Here is a 19,164-nt window from a genome sequence, read left to right on the forward strand (position 1 = left end):
GGGAGAGAGAGAGAGAGAGACAGGGGAGAGAGAGACAGGGGGGAGAGAGAGAGAGCAACAGGGGAGAGAGAGAGACAGGGGGGAGAGAGAGAGAGACAGGGGAGAGAGAGAGACAGGGGGAGAGAGAGAGAGACAGGGGAGAGAGAGACAGGGGGGAGAGAGAGAGACAGGGGAGAGAGAGAGAGACAGGGGAGAGAGAGAGAGAGAGACAGGGGAGAGAGAGAGACAGGGGGGGAGAGAGAGAGACAGGGAGGAGAGAGAGAGACAGGGGGAGAGAGAGACAGGGGAGAGAGAGAGACAGGGGAGAGAGAGAGAGACAGGGGAGAGAGAGAGACAGGGGGGAGAGAGTGAGAGGGGGGAGAGAGTGAGAGAGACAGGGGGGAGAGAGTGAGAGAGACAGGGGGAGAGAGTGAGAGAGACAGGGGGAGAGAGTGAGAGAGACAGGGGGGAGAGAGTGAGAGAGACAGGGGGGAGAGAGTGAGAGAGACAGGGGGAGAGAGTGAGAGAGACAGGGGAGAGAGAGTGAGAGAGACAGGGGAGAGAGAGTGAGAGAGACAGGGGAGAGAGAGTGAGAGAGACAGGGGAGAGAGAGTGAGAGAGACAGGGGAGAGAGAGAGAGAGACAGGGGGGGAGAAAGAGGGGAGAGAGAGAGAGATAGGGGAGAGAGAGAATATAAAAAAAAAAATAAACCACACGGCCCGTGTGAACGGGCTTTAGGACTAGTATATATATAAAACGATTCTGTATGTGAATCCGCCCTCAAAAAGTCAACCACCTGTCAGTTCTGTGTTAATATACAACCTTCTCAAATGACAGCAACCAGACAGGATTTCTTCAAAAAAGGGTCAAATTTATTGACGTTTTGGGGAGTAAACCTCCCCTGTTCTGTTCTGAAGAAGGGGAGGTTTACTCCCCGAAACGTCAATAAATTTGACCCTTTTTTTGAAGAAATCCTGTCTAGTTACTGTCATTTGAGAAGGTTGTATATATATATATATATATATATATATATATAATATATATATATATATATATATATATATATATATATATATTTATATATATATATATATATATATATATATATATATATATATATTGGCAATTAGATACGGTCCACTATTAAATCTGTTTATGTTATAATTATGGTTCATATGATATGCACTCTAGATTAAGAAGTATTAGGAGCAGTATAACCGGTCATTAGATTTTACTTATTAGATTATTATTACATTTCTTTCAAATGTATGAATATTATTCTTATCCACTTTTGTACCTTTCTCCTAAATAAATGTTATAAACTTTTTTAGATAATCTGTGATTTGTATTATTAGTTTGGAAATAGACCCAGTAGCTGTCTAGCACATGTATACAACCTCTTTCAGTATTATTTATTCCCTTTTATCTGTTTCTTGGGAGCAGAAAAGTATACAAGCAGAGGTTAGTTACCAGCACACCACTTACTCACTTTTAAACTTCAAAGATGAATACCATGACATTTGCAATATTGTTAATCAATTTTAATATTTTTGTAATAGAAAAAAATGAAATTCTTGTTTATTTAAAAAAAAATAATATTTAAAATAAATATATATATATATATATATATATATATACATACACAGTGTGTATACAAAGTCTCTCTCTCATATACAAAATCTTTCTCTCTCTCTTTATATATATATATATATATATATATATATATATATATATATATATATACAACTTCAGCAGGTAAGTCCAGCACCTTTCTTTATGCTATTATTTCAGCATTTTTTTCAGCATATTTCAGCATACTTTTCATTGGTAGAGTAGTGCACGTGGGGTCTGCCAGCCCACATATATAGATATAGTGAAACAAATAGCGTCAGCGCTTATTGATAAAAAATATCCATTCTTTATTGAGGTAACAAACAAAGTTAAAAACAGCGACCGTAAGGGTCTATGTTGACTCGAAACGTCGCTGTTTTTAACTTTGTTTGTTACCTCAATAAAGAATGGATATTTTTTACCAATAAGTGCTGACGCTATTTGTTTCACTATATATATATATATATACACAGATATTCATATAGATATGTAGGTATAGATATATTTTAAATATCTATATCTATTTTTAATATCTAAAAAAAAAAAAATTTCTTCTAAGTGAACAACATAGGAATTTGAAGTAACATACCTTTGGCTTTAGCGCAGTTAGTCTAGCGTAGTCTCCGGTTAGTATGTGAGCGATATATAGAAAAGGATTTATTTAGCTATCCCCATAGACGTCTACGGGGAGAGAGAGTTTGTGTGATTGTGATATCCTGCAATTAGTGCACCTGAGTCTTTTGCTCTCGCGTTAATGTTTTACTTTAAACTTGTAATACCAGCGCTAAACTGGTAGCTTTATTTTTCTGCTTGTAATTTAGGCCTTTATATGTATAGCCATCTCACTTTTGAGAAACATGTGGTAAGTTTTGTGCTTGGGTAGGGCAGGGGCCATATGTATAACAGATTTGTATTATAATGTACTTAACAGGATACAAATCACATGGGGTACATTTAGCAAAAAAAATTAATTTTATCTCAAGGGAGAATGTTTTACCAATTCCCATGTTATTCAACGATTTGTCAACGGTTGTAAAAAGCTTACTGTGTGATAGGTTAAGACCAGAAATATATGTTTGCAGTATTTTCACACAGGATATAATTACACGTTTCCAGTCATCCAGTCATCTGTCTTTGCTTTTTAGGAAACCCAAACTGAAGTTTTCAACAGAACTATCAAAGGAAACAGTTAAATCATAATAAGCTTAATTATTCATGTTTTGGAATTCATTTGCGCCAATTCCATTTTTTTTTTAAAGCTTGAAAATATCAATATTGGAAATGTAGATGTATGTAAATCCTGTTTTTATCACCGTATGCATATTCAGTATACATTGAAATATATTTATCCATTTATGCTGTGCTCATTTTGAATCAATCTGCGTGTCTGCAGATCTGTATGATTTTATACTGTCACATAAAATAAATAAAAAAATGTTTTACTCATATCGCTGACACTAGGTCATCGATATATTGGAGAGACCACTATTGATTTGTTTGCCTTCAACAGTAGGGATAGTGGCTTTTCTGCCTCCCTACTTACGACTTCATACAGTGGAAACAAGAAAGACACTCTCTTCCCAGGAAGAGCACCCAAAACAGACATTATCTGTACCCCTGAGCTTCGACATATACCTCATATTGGATGAGGTTAAATCAAGTGAGTGCGTAATAGTCTCTTATATATATATGTGTTAAATTCAAGACATATTACACTAGGAGTGCCTTCTTGTGCGCTTGTCCATCCTTGTACCATTTCATTCATATTTATATATATGACGTAGCAGGGATGTGCACTCTTACCTTGAAGACATCTACCAGGGTGCTAGTGAATAATCATAAACAGCATGAAAGAAAACTTGCACTCACTAGATTTTTAAATTTGATTTTACTGTGACCGTGTGTCGTTTCGGGGATAATGTATCCCCTTCCTCAGACACATGTGTTACAAACTAAAGTGCATTTATAACCAAACAAACAATAAACCCCACCCCCTAATTAGACAAAAAAACACCAAAGGACGCTTGTCAAGGTAACCACTGAGTCATAATAACAATAACAGTGTTATTTACATAGACTGTATGAGTATCTATCATTTATAGTGAAAGTGACTCAACTCAACTTAAGAAGGAGAAACAAGATGGAGAAACAAGAGAGCATGAAATACATACAAAGAGGAAAATGTCTGACCCCACTCAAACACAAGCAAGTAACACAGGAACAAATAGCGCAAAAACATAAATATATAATAGCGATCGCAATTCATTAGGTGCTAGACAGTATAGTTCGCGATCAATCATCAAAGAGCAATAAAGCGATCCTCTTACACCTCAATTCGCTGGACCTTATGTTTGATCTCTAGCTACATGCTAGCCCCTTAGAGTCACATAACATTTCTAATATTTGTCTTTGGCCAATACTTTGGGGGTAGGGTTGGATATTAGACTCTCAAGTATATTATACATGTATGTATGTTTTAGCCTGCCCATGTTTTGGTCACAAGTTTAATTGTCTCTATGCCAAAGCTGATGCCAGATGGTGATTGGCTGACATGATTTTCCGTGCCTCTGACTGCTAGTAGTTCCGCACTTCCACTATAAATGATAGATACTCAGACAGTCTATGTAAATAACACTTATTATTGTTATTATGACTCAGTGGTTACCTTGACAAGCGTCCTTTGGCATTTTTTTTGTCTAATTAGGGGGTGGGGTTTATTGTTTGTTTGGTTATAAATGCACTTTAGTTTGTAACACATGTGTCTGAAGAAGGGGATACATTATCCCCGAAACGTCACACGGTCACAGTAAAATCAAATTTAAAGATCCAGTGAGTGCAAGTTTTCTTTCATGATATATATATATATATATATATATATATATATATATATATATATATATATATATATATATATATATATATATATATATATATATATTATGAATAAATATGACATATTCTGATATGTGAAGAACATTGGTATCTGAAATATTCATATTTTCATGTCGGATTGCAGCACTTGAGAAAATGCGATTGGGTTTGTGCCTGAGTAGGGTGTTTTTTTTTCTTTTCAGGCTCCATTAACTTCTATGGGGGAATATGTTAATGCGGTTGTGATACTGTAACTTCGGCTTTTTGCGTACCTTGGGTTAGCGCGCAAGCGAAACATTTTTACTTTCAACTTGTAATATGCGCAGTATCCGTCATGTGCAAATAAACTATGACTAGTGATGTTAACACCCGAGTACTAAATAGCGCTTCACTCGTAATCTGTCCCGGGTAGTATATTGTCTGTCCAGGAAGGGACCCTAAGGTTGGGTAGTGACTTTAGTAACTCAATCCCAGCATGGAGGGTAGGACCCAAGACGTGACCAAAATAGTAGTTGAGAGGACAAGGCAAAAGCAAAGTCGGTATCCAGGCAAGGGGTCAGCAATGAGCTGGCAAAGGCAGTACAAAATCAGCAGGCAAAGAAATACACAGTTCAGGCAAAAGGTCAAACAAAAGCTTCCAGACAAAGGCAGGTAGATTTAAGAAGTGTCAAGGAAACAAGCAAGGTCAGCAGCAGAGATAAGCAACAAGCAGTTCTCAGAAGAAAAACACCCAGGGATAGATCATAAAAATGGGCAATTACAGGAAGCTTGCTTAAATAGGATGTTAATTGCATAACTACCTGCAGTTGGCAAGCAGGTGGACCAGAAGCAAGCCAGAGTAGGTAGAAGTATAAGCAGATCATATGCTGAGTCTGAATCCTCCAGTCGCTCAGAGGAAGCAACCAGCCAGAGACCAGAGGTCCCCGGATCAACTCCAGACACTAACATAGCCCCCCCCCCCTCACGGTTTCCCTCTGGGAAACTTTACAAGAACAATGAAGAAGGAAGCAAACAGAACAGGGTCATGAAGATCCTGGACTGAAATCCAGCACCTCTCAGAGATGGAATACCCAACAGTCCACAAGATATTGCAGTTGCCGACAGTTTAGAATTTTGGAAACTTCACATTCCGCTTCCCCATTGCCAAGTACTGGATCAGGAGACTGTGTCTGTCTGGGGTATTTGTTGCTAATTGCAGGAAACATGAAACACTGGATGTATCTGGAGAGAGGAGGTTAACTGGAGTTAACTGGAGTTTAATGGCTGAGGCACTGACATGACTGAGAATGCGGAATATACGATAAACCTGGCTGGAGGTTGTTTGAGTTTTATATGTTTAGTGGACAGCAATACCAAATCGCCTGCTTGAAAGACTGGTGGTGCTCAATGTCTGCAAACTGATGTATCCGACACAGGGCTTTCCGCTGTTTTTGAAGCAACTGGGTTGTGACATCTGCAGCAGGTAACCCAGTAGGACTTGGTTAACTCTTTCTGTTTGGCCATTAGACTGTGGGTGAAAGGCAGAGGAGAGGGAAATGGTTATCCCCAGGTTTTGGCACATGGTTTGGCACACAGCCTTCCAGAGATTTGATACAAACTCGGTACCTCTGTCCGAGACTATATTGCAGTGTAACCCATGTAAATGTATGATTTGAGAAATGAAACAAGTTGCTAACTCTTTAGCTGACGGAAGATTCCTTAGGGGTATGAAATGTTCCATCTCAAAAAATCTATCCACTACTACCCATATTGTTGTGTTTCCTTTAGAGAATGGTAGGTCAGTGATGAAATCCATGCTCAAATGTGTTCATGGCTGTTTGGGTACTTTGAGTGGTTGTAGTAGTCTGTGAGGACTCTGGGAAGGAATCTTATTGGTAGCACAAAGAGTACAAGCTGAGACATACTGCTTAACATCATAGGACATTTTGGGCCACAAAACATAGGGCTGTAGTTGTTGGAGAGTATTTTCTATACCAGGGTGAACAGACAATGCACTGTCTTGAGCCCAATGTAACAGAGTCTTCCTTAGGTTAAGCAGAAGAAACAAAGTGTTTGTAGGTATACCATATGGATTAGTGCCAGTTTGAGCCTCCTGGAGTTGTCTAAGTAAGGTAGTGGAGGGGTTCACTAAGCGCCTGCTGATTTTCAGACCTCTAGCTCTGATAAGATGACACCTAGTTGTCAACTAGCAAAATGGTAAAAAATCAGAAATATATCAGAGCGCCAACTAATGGAGGCAGGATCTATATGGAAATATGGATAAAGCGCCACAAATGGTATAAATGTAAAAACAGTTTATTCAAAAATAACAAGTATATAATTTCTTACAATGTTAAAAATAACAAGTATATTCTTGCTCACAAGTACAAGGTTAAAATAACAAGTATATTATTTCTCACAAGTACAAAAAATCATGTATCCATGTTATTAACATTTATATCTAAAACATAAATAAATGGTTAAAACATAGGCTTAAAATCAACCCGGATACTTGGAAGTGTGATATATGTCACAGTTTACAATGATATACAATATGCAATGATTTTGGCTGTGAAACAGTTCTGCATACAATAATAGTTCAAATTGGTCGGTTCCGCTATATTCCGGATTGCACCTTGTACTTATGACTTCAAACACAGACTATATAGTGGATGAATATCACAATGTGTCAAACTTAATGAGCGATACGCACAAACTAGGAAGTTGTTGGCGCTCTGATATATTTCTGATTTTTTACTAAGTAAGGTAGTGGACAAGGCTGCGATGACCTGCTGTGGTTTGATGAAGACATCAACAGTATTATCCATAGGTTTGTGAGGAGAAAATTGCCTAGAAAGAGCATTTGCCTTTTTATTCTTGGAGCCAGGCAAAGTAGGATAAGTTAAAGTTGAATCTGGAAAAGAAAAGTGACCACTGGGCTTTTCGGGCATTAAGTCTTTTGGCGGTTTGTAGATAAATTTGGTTTTTGTGATCTTTCAAGATAAGGGATGCCATGGGAGTACCCTCAATCTGGTGTATCCATTTGGTTAATTTGATAGGTAGAAACGCTCTGTTTGCGACATCATAATTATTTTTGGCCTTTTCAATTCTTTGAGACGAGTGCTCTCTGGGAAAGGCAGCCACATCTGAAGCGATTTCCTCGATGATGGGTTGAAGGGAAGAATCTGGATGTTGAAGAATTGGGGCAGTAATGAAAAGCTGTTTTAGTTTTTGGAAAGCTTCCATGGCTTCTTTGGAACATTTTTTGCTGGAAGTTGATTTCATAATGGGAGCCTCAATAGGTGCAGAAATTGAAGAAAACCCCAGAATAAAGTATCTATAATAGTTTGCAAAGCCCAAGAATCATTGTATCCCTTTCAGAAAGGTAGGCTGGGGCCATTGCTGGATATTGGCCAACTTAGTGGGATCCATAGCAAATCCAGAGGATGAAATGATTTAAACCAGAAACAGAATTGAAGATTGGTGAAACTGGCATTTCTCCAGCTTGGCATAAAGGTGGTTCATTTTCAATCCAGATTAGGTAGAAGAATAAGCAGATCAAACCCATTAGCCAGAATCCTTGAGTGGCTCAGAGGAAAGGCTACCGGCCACAGACCTGAGGTCTCCAGATCAACTTCAGGCACTAGCATAATCTAGCCCTATTTCTTTTACTTGGTTAAATCTCCATATTGACATTCGTGAAAATATAGCATTGTACAGTGCATAAAGGATTTGTGTTAGACATGCATTAATAATTTACATGTATGTTCATAAATAATATATAAACAGTTGGAATAGTTATAAAAACAGTGGTTCTTTTTTATGATTTTCTTAACTGTATAATAATGTATTAACAAAAGCAATAAAATAATATAAAGAGTTCATGGTTTGAGGTATGAAAAAGAAAACAATAAATCAATCATCAATATGATTATTTAGAACATTACTTATAGTAATATAGGAATATTGTTGGTAAAACAATTAGTTATCTTAATTTTCTAACTCGGTATGCAAGTAGATTGCATTGATAAAATCCTTTGTGATAGTCAATAATTTGAGCCCACAAAGGGGTTGATCACAATCTGTCATTTGTTAATTTTCGTTCTGTTAATGGCTGTATTTGTTGTCGACACATTCACAGTCAGCTATTTTCATTTTTGTATCAACAGCACTTTTTTCTTTATCAATTTGATGAAAAATTCCCTTATACTTTAGATGTTTCCGTCCCGTTTCTCTGATTAAAAACCAAATTCTCGATACTTAACAACTTTAAAAGGATAGTAAACCCAAATTTTTTCTTTCATGATTCAGATAGAGCATACCATTTTAAGCAACTTTCAAATTTACGCCTATTATTCGTTCTCTTGCTATCTTTATTTGAAAAGCAGGGGTCTAAGTGTAAGAGCCATCCCATTTTTGTTTCAGAACCTGGGTTATGCTTGCTTATTGGTGGTGAAATGTAGCCACCAAATCAGCAAGTGCTCTCCAGGGTGCTGAATTAAAAATGGGCTGGCTACTAAGCTTAGATTCCTGCTTTTTCACATAAAGATAGCAAGAGAACAAAGAAAAATTGATAATAGGAGTAAATTAAAAAGTTTCTTAAAACGGCATACACTATCTGAATCACAAAAACAAAAAATTGGGTTTAGTATCCCTTGAATGCTTTTAACCCCTTAATGACCACAGCACTTTTCCTTTTTCTGTCCGTTTGGGACCAAGGCTATTTTTACATTTTTGCGGTGTTTGTATTTAGCTGTAATTTTCCTCTTACTCATTTACTGTACCCACACATATTATATACCATTTTTCTCACCAATAAATGGAATTTCTAAAGATACCATTATTTTCATATCTTATAATTTACTATAACATTTTTTATAAAATATGAGGAAAAAATGGAAAAAAAACACACTTTTTCTAACTTTGACCCCCATAATCTGTTACACATCTACAGCCACCAAAAAACACTCATGCTAAATAGTTTCTAAATTTTGTCCTGAGTTTAGAAATACTCAATGTTTACATGTTCTTTGCTTTTTTTGCAAGTTATAGGGCCATAAATACAAGTAGCACTTAGCTATTTCCAAACCACTTTTTTTCAAAATTAGCGCTAGTTACATTGGAACGCTGATATCTTTCAGGAATCCCTAAATATCCCTTGACATGTATATATTTTTTTAGAAGACATCCCAAAGTATTGATCTAGGCCCATTTTGGTATATGTCATGCCACCATTTCACCGCCAAATGCGATCAAATAAAAAAAATCGTTCACTTTTTCACAAATTTTTTCACAAACTTTAGGTTTCTCACTAAAATTATTTACAAACAGCGTGTGCAATTATGGCATAAATGGTTGTAAATTCTTCTCTGTGATCCCCTTTGTTCAGAAATAGCAGAAATATATGGCTTTGGCGTTGCTTTTTGGTTATTAGAAGGCCGCTAAATGTCACTGCGCACCACATGTGTTTTATGCCCAGCAGTGAAGGGGTTAATTAGGGAGCATGAAGGGAGCTTTTTGGGGTAATTTTAGCTTTAGCTATTTTATTAGACAACGCAAAGTATTGATATAGGCCCATTTTGGTATATTTCATGCCACCATTTCACCGCCAAAAGCGATCAAATAAAAAAAAAACGTTACATTTTCACAATTTTAGGTTTCTCACTGAAATTATTTACAAACAGCTTGTGCAATTATGGCACAAATGGTTGTAAATGCTTGTCTGGGATCCCCTTTGTTCAGAAATAGCAGACATATATGGCTTTGGCGTTGCTTTTTGGTAATTAGAAGGCCGCTAAATGCCGCTATGCACCACACATGTGTATTAAGCCCAGCAGTGCAGGGATTAATTAGGGAGCTTGTAGGGAGCTTGTAGGGTTAATTTTAGCTTTAGTGTAGTGTAGTAGACAACCCAGAGTATTGATCTAGGCCACTTTTGGTATATTTCCTGCCACCATTTTACCGCCAAATGCGATCAAATAAAAAAAAATTTCACAAACGTTTTCACAAACTTTAGGTTTCTCACTAAAATTATTTACAAACAGCTTGTGCAATTATGGCACAAATGGTTGTAAATGCTTCTCTGGGATCCCCTTTGTTGAGAAATAGCAGACATATATTGCTTTGGCGTTGCTTTTTGGTAATTAGAAGGTCGCTAAATGCCGCTGCGCATCACACGTGTATTATGTGTAGCAGTGAAAGGGTTAGGTAGCTTGTAGGGAGCTTGCAGGGTTAATTTTAGCTTTAGTGTATAGATCAGCCTCCTACCTGACACATCAGACCCCCTGATCCCTCCCAAACAGCTCTCTTCCCTCCCCCACCCCACAATTGTCCCCGCCATCTTAAGTACTGGCAGAAAGTCTGCCAGTACTAAAATAAAAGGTATATTTGGTTGTTTGTGTGTGTGTTTTTTTAGCATATTTATATATGCTGCTGTGTAGGATCCAACCTTAGCCCCCAACCTCCCTGATCCCCCCCAAACAGCTCTCTAACCCTCCCCCTCTACCTTAATGGGCGCCATCTTGGGTACTGGCAGCTGTCTGCCAGTACCCAGTTTAGAGTAAAACTGTTTATTTTTTGTTTGTTTTTTTATTTTCTGTAGTGTAGCTTCCCCCCTCCCAAAGACCAACCCCCCACCCCCTCCAAGTACCCTAAGGTATAATCTAGGGCAAACTCCCACCCCCCTTTCTCTCACTTCTTAACGAAAACATTTTAGTGAATTATGTCCGGCTGGTTATTGTTAAATCTGCCCCCTGGTATTTATATATTGTGCATTACAACAGGTTTTTTTTTTAAGTGCTTAGGGGTTTCTAGGGCTTAAAGGGACAGTAAACCTTAAAAATAATGTTATATAATTCTGCACATAGTGCAGAATTATATAACATTATTTAAGTGCTATAGTTCTAAAAGCCTTTTTTACCTTTTAATATGTAAAAAATATGGTGCTTTTACAGACCCGCTCTCTGCTGAGCGGGTCTGTTATATTTAGTCAGCGCATCGGGCCAGCTGTATAGTCACAGCCCGGCCCGACCGCGCCATAAGACTAAGTGCAGCTCGCTCCTGTCACAGGAGCGAGCTGCACTTAGTGCTATGGCGTGGTCGGGCCGGGCTGTGACTATACAGCTGGCCCGATGCGCTGACTAAATTTAACAGACCCGCTCAGCAGAGAGCAGAGAGCGGGTCTGTAATAGCGCCATATTTTTTACATATTAAAAGGTAAAAAAGGCTTATAGAACTATAGCACTTAAATAATGTTATATAATTCTGCACTATGTGCAGAATTATATAACATTATTTTTAAGGTTTACTGTCCCTTTAAGGGAGCTGAGATTGAGGAGTCTGAACACCAACCCCTCCATCCAACTTCCTTAACGAGACAGTCTACACCTTGGTCATCTTAAAATCTTACCTTAGATTAAGCTGCAAATAGCATTCTGCACCACTTTACTGCAGCAGGAACGGTAAAAAAAAAGTTATTTTAAAATTAATATGTTTCGGGCCACTTTGAAATGGCTGCCAAGCTCCCCCTATAGATGATTTCATGATCTGGACTGCATATGGCATCCAATCACAAAAAGCTCACTCGTTGGATTCAACACACTGTCAATGCTATTCAGCATAGTGCCTAGATGCAGCCCAGATTGTGATGTAGTCAGTAGGCGGAGCTTGGCAGCTATTTCAATGTGGCCATAAAAATATTCATTTTAAAATAACTTTTTTACCATTTCTGGTGCATGATATAGAAAGGGGTGCAGGAGGCTATTTGAAGCTTGATCTAAGGTAAGACTTTAAGATGACCAAGGTGTAGACTGTCCCTTTAAGCCTTCTTTTCCTTCCTGGCACTTCTGGGTTTCCGGGACTTGGAGACATCACCATGAACATTCAAGGTTGTTTACATGTATGTGATGAAGCACTTTTAGATTGTAATATAAAATCTTTATTTAAGTGCTGTAAAGAAAAGCTTTCATTATTCATTTTGTCAATTTTTTCTGTATCTCTGAAAATTGTGTCTTTTGTGATTCTGAGAATTAAACTTCACAAGCCTAACCCTGCTACATATCATTTCCAAACTGGCTTCAGCAGAAGTGATAAGATATTGTAAAACAATGCCAGCTTCACTAACAGTGGCTACCCTTGTCTAGTTCAATAACAAGCTCAGTTTGGCTCCATCAAATAAGGCAGGTGGTGGGAGAAGTTTGGCCATTGAATGCAATTGCAGTAAACAGGGTTTTAATGCATTGAGAAAGTTTTCACGTTCCACTAGCATTATAGTTTTTGTTTTTAACTACAGACAATTCTTATAATTGCAATTTGTTTCATGTTGCTTTAGTGAGAACATGTAAACAAATGCAATAAAATATACTAGAATATAATATGAAAAAATTATAGATTTCAGAAGCTCTCATACTATTGGCTGATTTGAATTTGAAGAATCAAATCAGCCAATAGGAATGCAAGGTACGCCATTTTGAAACGGCTACCTTGCCTTCAACTTCAGTGTACGGCAGTGACCATATGAAGAGGACGCTCCGCGCAGTATGGGATCGGCTTCAAGGATAGCTCCGCTCCGTGCCGCCGGGATGAAGATAGAAGTCGTCCCCGAGATGGATGAAGGTGTCGCCGCCTGGATGAAGACTTCTCACCGCCTGGATGAAGATGAATGTCCAGACTTCAGGAACCATGAGTATATTTTATGGGGTTAGTGCTAGTGGGTTTTTTTTTTTTTTTCATTTTTTTGGGTGTTTTTTTTTTTTTTTAGATTAGGGCTTTGGGCTTTTGTAAAAGAGCTTAATGCCCTTTAAAGGGCAGTGAAAAGAGCTGAATGCCCTTTTAAGGGCAATGCCCATACAAATGGCCCTTTAGGGTCAACGGGTAGCCTAGGTTTTTTTTAGAGTTAGGTTTTTTATATTTGGGGGTATGTATGTATTGGGTACTTGTAAAGCATGGCTAATCACCTGTAAGGGTCTCAAGGTGCTGCTAATTTTATTGACCTCGAAAGGATGAAAGGCTGAGTGGACCTCACCGGGGATTGAACTTGCAACCCTTGGGTTACTACAGAGCTCAGCCACAGTGCATTAGCTGTTTAACTTAGGGCAATGTCATACAAAAGGCCCTTTTAAGGGCTATTGGTAGTTTATTGTAGGTTAGTGGGTGTTTTTATTTTGGGGGGGGTTATTTTTATAGGGCTCTTAGATTAGGTGTAATTGTTTTTTTTTTGAAAAGTGTTTTTATTGAGGCAATAAAATACATCAAAGTACAGACATAGTAGGTAGGGCAATATCTCAAACAAAATTACATAACATCAGATCCATCATTTAAACATAAATACAGTAGACAATAGTAGGAGCACGGTATTGACCCTAATGAAGCCCCATTTTATAACTTAATAGTAGGACAAACATGTGTCATCAAAGTAAAATAGATCCACTTATGGGACCTGGAAATTAGTACTTGTCTGAAGACAAAACTCACAGGGATAAGGATTCTCAATATTTAAACACTCTGGCGACTTCAATATATTAGAGATCCACTCATGGGATCTGGTGGCAAGGGTCAGTCTGAAGACATCTATAGAAATTCAAAGAGTCCTCATCATATGTTAGCTTGTTATTGTATATAGATTATAGGCAAACTTTGAGTGAAGTAAATAATCATACAAATAAAGCACAAAACAACACTATCAAAATTACTCTACTAAATGATATCAGTGATGTACCAGAACTGATCACAGTTGCCACTGTAAGAATAGATTGACATTCATACTGAACATTAATAGGAACTTGAACATTAATGAAACTATAGTTCCAAAACTCTTTGATTAACCAAAATACAATAAACAAGGAGAATTTCCTATATTGGGGCCCGAAGAGCCTTTTCACATGTATGTAGGGGAAAACATAGGTTTAGGACTTTGGACTGGGTAGAGACTGCTCAACTCTACCAAAAGAGAGTGCGGAGGAGAAGGTATTCGTCCCTACCGCACAAGAATGGTGGGGGGCGGGAGATAGACCAGCAATAAGTTACTCTAACTTTGCTGGATAGGATACTCAACAGTTATATAAGTACTAATATTGTAGATAGGGTTGTAGAGAGGTTTCAGGTACGTCCAACAAAACAGTTACTCACATTTTTACATTACGTTAAATAAATAGCTGCTCCTAAAGAGCATAGACAGGAAGTAACCTCTTGAGAGCCATAAGATTCAGAACTCAGTGTATAATGCCACTTAAAGAGATCTACATACATATACACATACACACAGTTTTCTTGAGGAGCACATGAATAGTGTAACTAAATAGGTGTTTATCTCTTTGCATATTAGGAGGAGCTAGTATGATTCTATATACCTGGTCTCCCAATTATAGTCTCATACAGCATTTCTAAAGCAGGCACTCACATTTTTACATTACATTAGATAAATAGCTGCTCCTAAAGAGCACAAACAGGGAGTAACCTCTTAAGAGCCACAAGATTCAGAACCCAGTGTATAATGACATTTGAGAAAATCTACATACATATACATATACACTCAGTTTTCTGGAAGAACACATGAATAGTAAGAATAAATATTCAAATATTTTCAGTACAGAATTAGCAATGAACTAGTTTAAGCACATATTATACATACACATGTCCAATTTTTTCAAGCCTTCATAAAGTATCGTCTGACACATTGTGGGTAGTGATACTAGCGTACTGACAAGCAGATGTATGCAAGATATGCTGGCTGCAACAAGACGTTACAGCTCTAAACCTAAGGAGACACTGGTAATTCTACAAGTGTAGGAGACATAACAATTGTATATTTAGAGCCAAAGTTAGCCGAATAATCAGAGAGGATAGTAATTCTCACATCTCCATCTGACTGACAAGTATGAATAATGCTGGGGCCACAAGACAGAATGGTCACAAGGTTGAGTCCATAAGTTCAGACCTAACGGTCGTCATGTAAGAGAACAAATCTCGAGCAAAGGGACCCTGCTGAACATGGTGGTAGCTGCGCAAATGACAGCCACAGTAGAAACGCTCAGCCCACACCGGTCTTTACACAGAGCTGGCTCACCGAGGCGTCAGGTAGATCCAGAGGCTTCCAGCATGACATGACCATCAAGTGTAGTCCCAGACAGCTAGTCACGCCAGAGGTAAGTTGTCTTCCATGTGCACCCATCTGAAGTGTAGCGGCACAGTAGCAGAGGTTCCCATAGTCCCCCCAGGGTATCTGGACCCAGATGTCTGACCTGCACCGGGTCGCCGGTAATCCACAAGACTCCAATTCTGCAGTGCGCGGCAAGTTAGCCATGGGTTGAACGATATCCTCCTGAGAGTCACTGCGCTGCGCACTCAAAGCTGCATGGGGTGCCACCTCCGAAACTTCAGTAATAACTGCTGCGTGGGTGTCCGCCATGATAGATAGGAGGCGGTCAAATCTTCGGCACATCTCGCGATCAAAGTCCTCAAACCAATCTTGCAGGGATGTAAACAGCCCCTCCATGGTCCCGGAGGGTCCACACTCCATCAGGTGCCACTCCGCAAGGTCAGCTCAGGCCTTCTTACTTTCGTCTTGCCGCTAAAGACGCGGCATACGTTTCTCCCAGGGAGGACCCGAGCTAGGCCAGGCCCCAATCTGTCGCTCCTCTCTGGTGCTTAAAACTATCTTATAGGTTGCTAATTAGATCCTTAGCTGGTGCAGGGCTCATTAAGAACGGGTACATCTCCTTTGTCATGCGAATTGGCTAAATTTTGACAGTTTTTTTGTCTTTTATTGCAGGAGCCATATTCAAACACGTCCTCCCTGTATGATAGCTGGCTCCGCCCCCTTCTTGTTTTTATTTTGATAATTTAATTTATTATTTTTTAGAAGCTTAGTGTTTTTTATTTTTTGTAATTTAGTGTTTATTATTTTTTGTAATTTTAGATTTTTTTTATTTTTTTTCGTAGTGTTAGTTAGGTTTTTTTAAATTTGTAATTTAGATTTTTTACATGGTAGTATTTTTTTATTTTATTAGAATAGTAATCTTAGGTTAATTTATAGTTTAATGTTAGGTTTATTTTTATTTCACAGGTAAGTTTTTATTTATTTTAAGAACTTTATATTGTAATTTTAATTTTAAATTAGGGGGTGTTAGGTTTAGGGGTTAATAGTTTAATTTAGTGTTTTGCAATGTGGGGGGGCTTGTGGTTTAGGGGTTAATAGGTTTATTTAGTAGCGTCAATGTGGGAGGCCGGAGGTTTAGGGGGTAAGGTTTATTTAGTGGTGGCGATGTGGGAGGCCAGAGGTTTAGGGGTTAATAACTTTATTATAGTGTCGGCAATGTCGGGGAGTGGCGGATAAGGCGTTAATAGCATTATTATAATGTCGGGGAGCGGCAAAATAGGGCTAAATAACTTTATTATAGTGTCAGCGATGTCGGGGAGCATCGAAATAGGGGTTAATAGTTTTATTTAGGTGTCGTTGATGTAGGGGACGGCGGATTAGGGGTGTTTAGACTTGGGGTTTATGTTAGGGTGTTAGGTTTAAACTTACCTTTTTTTTTCCCCATAGACATCAAAGGGGTTGCGTTATAGAGATTTTTCATTCCGCACTTCAGGTTTTTTCTAACACTCTCTCCCCACTGATGTCTATGGGGGAAAGCGTGCACGAGCACGTCAAATCAGCCCTTGGTTTTTGTGTGGTATGGAGCTTAACTCCACCATATTGCACACAGAAGGAGGCTTTTCAGTAACTCGTAATGGCAGCGCTATGGAGAGTGAAATAACGCAACTTTTTTGGCATTAGTTTCGCACCCTGTTTAGCGCAAAACTCATAATCTAGGTGTATGTTATATTAATATACTTTATAATCTTTAATCCTCTAAATGTCTGCCTGTTTCTAAGCCACAAAGACAGCCTCTTATCACATGGTTTTGTATTACCTTTTTCACAACAGGGGATTGCTAGTTCATGTAAGGCATATAGATAACATTGTGCTCACGCCCGTGGGTTGTGCACAACACAGCACTAATTGAATAAATGACAGTCAATAGATAATAAAAAGTAAAGTGATCAGGGGGCTGTCAGAAGAGGCTAAGATACAAGGTAATCACAGAGGTAAAACGTGTATTAATATAACTGTGTTGGCTGTGCAAATCTTGAGAATGGGTAATAAAGGGATCTCCTATCTTATTAAACAATAAATATTTTTTAGTTGACTGTCCCTTTAAGGAAGCATGGTTATAGATCCTGCACTAACTAGATGTAACAAGTAAGGCAACGATCCTCACACCTCTTGTATCTTTCAGCTTGCTTAGATCTAATTACCTTTTGCTGCATCCGTTAATTCTATTGGATATTTTGGATATTTTTTTCCCACCAACTACTTTTTATGACTCAGAATCAGAATGTAGATAATAAATATCTGCCAAAGTAATCAATACTACGCATGACTGAATAGTTCAGTAGGACTTACGATATACAAACTCTTACTGTACGAGCTTACTGCACTTTCTGTCTGATTATCACAGTATATATATATATATATATATATATATATATATATATATATATATATATATATATTTACATATCTGGACACACTTGCATCAGGAAAATTTACATTACATCCATTTACAAATGTTGACGGCAGCATTTTGCACCAATCAGATGCTTTTATACCGAAACAAAACCATTACAATAATTTGCATCTATACCCGTATTATTGCAATATGTGACAGTTAGGATTAACAATGGGGTTATTGTATAGGTTGGGTTAAGGGTTAATGTGACTGGTAAAAGATAAACCCTTGGATTCCTGAAAGGGCTGCAGTGCAGATTTGTCTGAAACATTTTTCTTTCGTGTCTAAGTGTCATGTGAGAACCTTACAAACTGGATTGATTACTGTCCTGTTCAGACATTTCTAATGATGCCCTGTAGGTAAAACATTAGTAGTTTGATGTGACTTTAATTTTGAGCGTTTGGTAAAACAGCATATTCTATGGATAAAATAGCATGTGGCAGAATTAATACATTTCTGATTTAAAGACGTTTTTGGATGTGATATATTTCCCGTTGAGAGTGAGATTAGCCAATATTTATATATTACAGGATTATTCCATAATGTCTTAACTGCAATTAATAAAGACTTGACAGCATGCTATATGCTGCTACGTTTTCAACTTATAACATAAACACAATTAATTTGATGTTGTTGTTATAAGGGTGTTACACAAGTAGCATTTTATAACTATATGAGCTGGTAATTTTGGTGATACTCATCCCTGTTACTAATTTTGGCCTATCATGTACCAAGTTTATATAGTGTAGTGTGGTCTAAAGGGAGCATGAAGGCAGGGGCGGTGATAAACAACTTCTTATTGACGTTTGCTGTCATAGGGCCAAATGACCTAAACCTCTCCTCTCTAGCGAGATGATCTAATACGTCTCATCAGCTAAGAGGCAAAACTTTTTTGCACTTTCTGCAATGAGATTTTTTTTTTTTTTTGTGAAAAATTGTCTGCAGGTCATTTTGAAATAAAATAAAATTTTAAATTAGGTAGTTACAATAAAGCACCGGCTCAATTTCAATGTGTTGATCAACTGGAGAGAAAAGAAAAGATTTTAAAATGTCTCAAATAAATTTGTTTCCTTTTCTCTTAATCTAACATCACAAGGTAAAAATATAGTAATACAAAACATGCATTGATCACAAAAACAGCTTGCATTCAGAAATCACAGCTTTGTAGATCAGA

This window comes from Bombina bombina, chromosome 3 (assembly GCF_027579735.1).
Source record: "Bombina bombina isolate aBomBom1 chromosome 3, aBomBom1.pri, whole genome shotgun sequence".
NCBI lineage: Eukaryota > Metazoa > Chordata > Amphibia > Anura > Bombinatoridae > Bombina > Bombina bombina.